The sequence below is a fragment of the Rhinolophus sinicus genome, chromosome 17 (genome assembly GCF_057876585.1).
Source record: "Rhinolophus sinicus isolate RSI-liver-muscle chromosome 17, RSI-T2T, whole genome shotgun sequence".
Classification (NCBI taxonomy): domain Eukaryota; kingdom Metazoa; phylum Chordata; class Mammalia; order Chiroptera; family Rhinolophidae; genus Rhinolophus; species Rhinolophus sinicus.
In genome coordinates this window covers 130,042,632-130,050,830 of record NC_142517.1, presented here as the reverse complement: position 1 = coordinate 130,050,830, position 8,199 = coordinate 130,042,632, and the positions used below count along the sequence as shown (strand labels likewise).

General features: G+C 41.4%; 1 pseudogene; it reads right to left on the bottom strand.

The window, feature by feature from the left end:
• Positions 1-6,129: 6,129 nt before the first annotated feature.
• On the bottom strand, positions 6,130-7,002 carry LOC109447101 (large ribosomal subunit protein uL14 pseudogene; annotated as a pseudogene).
• Positions 7,003-8,199: the final 1,197 nt, after the last annotated feature.

The window sequence follows — 8,199 nt, the reverse complement described above, 5'->3', positions numbered from 1 at the left end:
TTCCCACATCACTATAAATCCTCTGAAAATATGCTTTTAATGATGATGCAATGCTCAACCAATTTTAATATTCTAAAATTGACTTAATATTTCTATGTTATTGATCATTGAGCTGTTTGAGGTTTCCAGCACAATGAATAACAGTGTAGTGAATATTTTTATGTAACAATCTTTGTCTGGATTTTGGATTATTTCCTTAAGATAGCTATCCAAAGATGAGACTTCTACCACCGAACTACCAATGCTCACAGATCGCCAAAGATGAAATATCTGGTTTAGAGGTTGTGGATAATTTCAAAGTCTGTAAAACTTGTTGAAAAATTATTTTCCATTAGGTTTATACTAATTTCCATTCTTATTAATCGTTCATATTTGTTGGGAAATCTGCATATAGGTAGATGAGTGGCTTTCAAATATATTTTGTTGACTCACTTTAAAAAACACATTTGGTATCATAACCCAACAATACACACACACACACACACACACACACACACACACACACACACTGAAAAAGGCTTTGTCTTTCAACATACAATGCACAACTATGCTGTTATGTATTCTATTGTCTTCTATTTTTTTTAATGCTGGTTTTGATTCTTCTAGTTTTAAAAAATTTTTATTGGGGAATATTGGGGAGCAGTGTGTTTTTCCAGGATCCATCAAGTTGTTGTCTTCAATCTAGTTGTGGAGGGCGCAGCTCACTGGCCCATGTGGGAATAGAACTGGTGACCTTGATGTTCAGAGCTCACGCTCCAACCAACCGAGCCACCCAGCCGCCCCGTTTTTCTATTTTTTTCAAATGCTGGTGATTTCAGGGTCTATGAAAAGGTCATGACCCAGTTTGAAAAACACTGCTTTAGATCATGGAAGTGGACCCAGCAGAGTATAATTCATATGTGCATCTAGATGGATCACAGGAACTACCCCTTCCAAAAATATGTCAAACCTCGTTTCCTTCCACTTCAAGAAGCATGCTTATATGATGAAATGATCACAGCACTAGAAAAAACAACATCTGCATGGAACATCTGACCAACCTTTTAAAACCCTGAAATTTGTTACTGCGTCAAAGCCTAAATGTCATCCCATCCCCACTTGTTCTACATTTTAGATATTTGTTAATTCAAGAAATTCTCACAGGTACACACCTTGTGATTTCTGTGCATTTAATAATGGGAGATGAAGTGGCAACAACAGATACTTAAATTTCTGAATTCTGTGCTATTTTGATGTAAGTTGCACCTTTGGTGTTATCAACACTTTTGGATATCTGTGAGTTCTTCTAGCTACACTTTGAAAAAAGATTTAGATTTCCCAGATAACATCTGGGAAAGGCAAATGAACAAGTACGGAGCTTTTAAAAATAGAGAAAAGGACATAGAAGAAAGAAACCATCTCTATTTTTAGATAGATGTCAGATTAATTTTCCGGATTCAGGTCTAAGAGAAATTCCTTTGCATGTGTTAAATGCTACCATTGTGATGAAATATATTTTTAAAAAATCTACCAGCAAATATATCAAAAGCATACTGTATGCCATTCAGCTCTAAATTTTATAAGATATTTAAATGTCAAACATTTCATGAAATGTATCTTTGATTGCTGTCTTTTTTTAATTCATCTGGCAAATAAATAGAGAACACTAAAAGAAAGACATTAATGATGAAAGAGTTGAATGTTAATGATTGTGAAAAAGTGCCTCCAAAATTGTATTATCTTTTATTTATGATTCAGTTTTCATTTAAAGAATTCAAAGTACTTCACAGACATCGTCCTCATTAATTTTCACAGTTCTTTCGTGTCAGAAACAGATACAACAGTCTTATATCCACTGTGGAGATCGAGAGATTTAGGGGAAAAGAAGGGCTGTCTACGACCAAAGGACCTGCTCAGATTCAGAAGAAGTCTGGACAGAAAGCTTACAGTTTTTAGTCCAAATCACCATCTCACATATTACCCTTCAATCACAGGTCTTTCACGAGTTAGAGGTTCTGAGACCAAAGTTTGATTGTTAAACACTTATGTGGTACCACTTGTGTGCCAGTGGTATCTAAGTACTTTCCAGATATAAACTTTGTTAGTATGCATAACAAGACTACAAAGTGGGTATGAGTATTATTTCCGTTTTACTGATGAGGAAACTGAGGCACTGAGCTATAAATGACTTCTTCCAAGGTCACAGCTAGTCAGTGGTGGAATCAAGGTTTGAACATACCACATCAGGCTTCGTGGTCTTAACTATTGCACTCTGTTGCCTCCTGTGCTATAAAGTGAGTCCTCAACTTTTTCATGTGAAAGCCAACCTTCCCTAGGATCTTATGATGTCTAGTATCTTGGAGCATAATTTTTGACATGATGACTTTTGTCAAAGAAGGAATTCAAAAGCCTGTGTGTGTGTGTGTGTGTGTGTGTGTGTGTGTGTGTGTGTATACCACACACCACTGATGGAGCAGGATAGAAGTTTACCCACTACAACTCAGATGCAAAAAAAAAAAACCACAAACTAACCTTATACTCACAAACTGAGCCCATCCTGCTCGAGACAATCCCCTTTCTTACCCATACTGAGGATGTTTATTAAATTTAATGAAGTATCTTCTAGTTTAAAACTGTCAATTTTGGGTAAACAGTGGATTCAAATTCACATTCTGTTTCAGGGCTGTACCTCCCCTCACCTTGGGCACCTGGGTGCGGAGGAAGGGAGTCTGAGTTTCCCCTGCCTTTCACAAGATGGCCCTCATCCTACAGGGTCTCTGGGCCATCTCTACCCACGATGCTGAAGAGTAATGGGTCCTGGCTGGAACTGTGGGTGTCACTGCTTACGTTGAGGTCCCTGCTACAGCCTTTAGTCACAAGGCCCTGTGCTCTGTGACCTCCCCTGCTCAATTCCCAGGTTCCTTTGGTCTACCAGTTTTCTTATCACTCCCTCATTCCTGGTACCGGTACTTGTGGGTCCTCCTGGAGTTCTAGATGTGACATGTAGACTGTGGTCCACTGGAACTACTAACTCCACTTGAATGGAGCTGTGTAAAGTAAATATAATGTGAATTAGGTGCCCCTTGTGCCTTCCACTTTTGCGTCAGGGGAAGGCTCTGTCCTGGTGGTACCCCAACATTGACTCCCCTGTCAGCAGGAGTAAACTTGGGAAGGCCTCGCCAGCCCCCCTGGTTGGACAATAGCTGACCCGCAGGTGAAACGCATGAATAGGATCACGTAGGTTGCCCTGTGGCCATAGTAACCTCATGTACATTGTGAAACGGCCGGAATCATGTCCCCTCCTTCTATCCTAGATAATTACCCTGAAACTTGTGATTCATTGTCCCCATGCTTGCTGATTGTAATCGCTATGGCCAACATTCTTTCCCGACTGGTAATCTATTGGAAAAACCCCTATATAATTAGTGTCTTGGGGGAGCCCTAGTCGGAACTCTTCGATGGGGACGCTCGCTGGACACACCTGAAGCCGAGACGCTGTCTTGGTTCCCCAGGGCCTTGGAAACACTCTTCGGGTGGTGAGAACTCGCGGTTGCTCTTTGTCTTACTTTGCTTTATTCTGTCTATCTTACTTATTGCCTGCCTGAATAAATTGTGTTTTGCTGCCTCAACTCCGTCTCAGTGTGCATGGTGAACGCGTGCTCGACATCCAAAGTCAGTGGCCACTTAAAATGTAGCCCTGGCTGCTACAAGCTGCTCCACCACTCCCTCAAGCCATTAAATTCAGCGCCATTGCCCGATGAGACTTCTCTGAGTGCCCTGAAGACTCCTTTGACATAGAACCCCAGCATCTTCAAGTTTCTCAAAACGCAACAATGGGCTTACACCCCTCTGGAAGTTTCTACCCCACAAGACAATCCAGGACATTTGCATCTGACCTTTTCCCTTTTTACCTTTCCCTTCTCAAATGCTTTGCCCTTACCCAAGTTCTTCCCTTCTCTGTGATCCAAGCGTTGCTGCTTCTTTTAAAGGGAAAGAAACGTTCAGAATTCAGAAAACATCTCTGTCACTCAACAAAACCCAGCTTTCAAGATTATTATCTTCACCATGGACTTTACATCAATTTGAAACTTTAAGCTGAGCCACGATTTCTTTGATCCCAATGGTCTCCGCCTTCTCTCTGAAGCAAAGAACTGTTGGAGCAACAGGTGAGGATTTGCTCACAACACAATTTACCAGGAATGATAAATAGCATTCCTTGCTGCAGATACCAGTATTAGGGAATAAAGAGACCTCAAACTAAAAATCTTAATTATAGACTACGTATGGGAGAAGACTGCTATTATGGGTAAACACACCTGAATGGGGCATTTGAAGAATTACACTGGAAGCCACTGCCATGGCTCTGCTTTTGTTTTTCTTTTCTACTGCATTCTGCCCTTGACCTCCTCTAGGGAAAATAGTTTTTGTTCCATCTCTGTTTTAAATCTTTCGATTTTCTTTTTTAAGTATTTTTATTTTTCAATTACAGCTAACATACAATGTTATATTAGTCTCAGGTGTACACCATGGTGGTTCGACTTTTATATAAATTGTGAGGTGATCACCCCAATAAATCTGTACCCATCTGACACCATACATAGTTATTGCCATATTAGTGACTATATTCCTTATGCTTATTTACAGCCCCATGATTATTTTGTAACTACCAATATGTACTTCTTAATCCCTTCGACTTTTTTCACCCACCCACCCCCAAAACCCTTTTCCCATCCGGGAACCCTCAAAATGTTTTCTGTATCTAAGAGGTTGTTTCTGTTTTGGTTGTTTGTTTATCTTGTTCTTTAGATTCCACATATAAGTGAAATCATATGGCATTTGCCCTTCTTTGACTGACTTACTTCACTCAACATAATGCCTTCTCGGTCCATCCATGTTGTTGCAGATGGCAACATTTTATGTCTGAGGGATACTACATTGTATATACGTACCACCTCTTCTTTATTCATTCATCTGTTGATGGACATCCAGGTTGCGTCCCTATCTTGGCTATAGTAAATAATACTGCAGTGAACATATGGATCACATTTGCTTTTGAAGCAGTGTTTTGGGTTTCTTCAGTTAAATACCCAGAATTGGGATTACTGGGTCTCTCTCTGTCTCTTGTTTTAAAATCTATTTTGCCTGCTGTAAGTACTGCTACCTCAGCTTTTCCTTTCATTTCACTAGTTTGGTAGGGATGAACCCCCGTTTTCATGAAATATGTTTTTCTTTCCCATTACTTTCAATCTGTGTATATATTTAGATCTGAAGTGAATCTCTTATAGGAAGCATATGTAAGGTTTTTGTTTTCTTATCCATTTATCCACCCTCGGTGTTTTGATTGGAGCATTTAATCCATTTACATTGAAAGCAATTGTTGATAGATATGTAGTTATTGCCATTTTATTATTCATATTTTTAATCTTTTTTTTTCCTTCTTCTTAAGTCCCTTTAACATTTGGTAATGATGAACCCCTTTAGCTTTTTCTTGTCTGGGAATCTCTTTATCTATCCAATTCTAAATGATAGCTTTGCTGGGTAGAGTAATCTTGGTTGTAGATCCCTGCTTTTCATCATTTTGAATGAATATTTCATGCCAATCCCTTCTGGCTGACATTGTTTCTATTGAGAAATCAGCTGATAGTCTTATGTGGCTCCCTTGTATGTACATAACTGCTTTTCTTTTGCTGCTTTTAAGATTCTTTCTTTGTCTTTAACCTTTGGCATTTTAATTATGATGTGTCTTGGCATGGGCCTCTTTGGGTTCATCTTATTTGGGACTCTCTGAGCTACCTGGGCTTGAATGTCTATTTCCTTTGCCAGGTTAGGGAAGTTTTGCATCATTGTTTCTTTAAATAGGTTTTCAATTCCTTCTTCTCCCTCTTCTCCTGCTGGTACCCCTATGATGCAAATCTTGGTACACCTGATGTTGTCTTAGAGGCCCCTTAAACTCTCCTCATTTTTTTGGATTATTTTTTCTTTTTGCGGTTCAGATTGGGTGTTTTCTGCTACCTTGTCTTCTAAATTGCTGATTCGAATCTTGAACCTCTGCTTCATCTAATCTACTGTTGATATCCTCTAATGTATTCTTTTGGGGGGAGAGCAAATAGTTTTCTAATTTGTTTGTTTGTTTACAAATACACTAAAGAATCATACAATACTGCCAGCACTGGATGCAATCCTAAGTCACAAATCTGCACACTCCCTTGCAACTTGTCCTGTGATGACAGAACCTTTCATCCTGCCTTTGTTGTTTACTATGACCCCCGCGTTATCTTCAAAATAAAGAAACACACCATCTTTTCTCTGGTATGACCTTCATTGTCTAATTACTACCACTGGAGATACTTCTTTCTGAGTTCTGGTTTGCCTTTCTTTCTTTTTTTTTTTTTTTAAGATTTTATTGCAGAAGGGGAACAGGACTTTATTGGGGAACAGTGTATACTTCCAGGTCTTTTTCCAAGTCAAGTTGTTGTCCTTTCAATCTTAGTTATGGAGGGCACAGCTCAGCTCCAGGTCCAGTTGCTGTTGTTAGTTGCACGGGGTGCAGCCCACCATCCCTTGCGGGAGTCGAACCGGCAACCTTGTGGTTGAGAGGATGCATTCCAACTGACTGAGCCATCCTGGAGCTCAGCAGCAGCTCAGCTCAAGGTGCTGTGTTTAATCTTAGTTGCAGGGGGTGCAGCCCACCATCTCTTGCAGGTGTCGAGGAATTAAACTGGCAACCTTGTAGTTGAGAGCCCACTGGCCCATGTGGGAATCAAACTGGCAGCCTTCGGCATTAGGAGCACAGAGCTCCAACCACCTGAGCCACCGGCTGGCCCCTAGTTTGCCTTTCTTGACTGTGGCCATTACTATGTCACCCACACCAATAGCAGGAAGTCTGTTCAGTCATCCCTTGGTCCCTTTCACAGAGATTACATACACATTTTTGTCTCCTATATACAGCACAGCTCCTACTGGAAGACCCAGGAAAATCCAGAATTTCCCACGGGAGGACCCACCACATCCTCTCTTAGACATCTTGAATGTTGGAAAGGGCTCTAATGTATTGTTTATTTCAGTTATTGTGTTCTTCATTTCTGACTAGTTCTTTTTTTATGATTTTTATCTCCATTTTTATGTTTCCTATGTCTTTGTTGAAGTTCTCACTGAAATCATTGAGCATCCTTAAAACCACTGTTTTGTACTCAGTGTCTGCAGATTGTCTCCGTTTTGTTTAGTTCTTTTTCTGGAGCTTTGTTCTGTTCTTTTATTTGGCACATATTTATTTGTCTCCCCATTTTGGCTGCCTCCCTGTGTTTGTTTCTATATATTAGGTAGAGCTACTGTGCCTCCCGGTCTTAGTAGAGTGGCCTTATGTAGTAGGTATGCTGTGGGGCTCAGTGGTGCAATTTCCTTGTCACCTGAACCAGGTACTCCAGGTGTGTCCCTTGTGTGGATTATGTGTGCCCTCCTGTTGTAGTTGACAATTGGTTGTTGTTTGCATATCAGTGGGAGGGTTTGACCTTTTGGCGGATTGGTTGTGAAGATTGGCTGTGACTTGAGTAGAGGAGCTATTGTGCAGAGGATGACCCTATGGGAGCAGGTTTCACTTTGGCAGGGCTCTGGTGCCTTCCCAGTCTGCCCTTGGGTATTTCCTCCACAGAGGTAGCTAGGTGGTGTTCTGGCTCAATCTGAAGCTGGCTAAAAGGTGTGCCAGCTCTGTGGCATCCTGGGAATGCCCCCTTCCGTCCCCCACAGGCCAAATTCACCGAAAGCCTGTGCCCTGCCCCTGGCCACCTGGAATGAGCCACAAAGCAATTTGCCGATGACAGCTACCCACTCTGGGCTTGGAGGTACCTGGGAAAGGCTATGCTGTGAACTAAGGCTGGCTGCTGCTAGTGTTGGGCGTGGGGTTTCTTACCAAGAGGTATGGGACATGCTGAGGCCAGATCCTGCTTGTTTGGGGTTTGTGAACCTTTGCGAGATTTCAGGAAAGTCTGCAGCATGTACCAAGATAGGCTGTTTGTATGGAAAAGCCCCTAGAAGTGGTTTGGGTAGTCCTGCAATTTGGGTAGGGCAGGGTCTCAGGGAACCAACAGGGTGGAGCAAATAGTGTCAGCAGGTTGATGGAGACTCAAATATGGCATCTGCCTAAGTCTGCACTCTGGGAGGTGGGAGGGCTTCACAGAGGAACAATGACTTCTGCTACCCCTCTTATCTAGGAGAAAGGTGCCC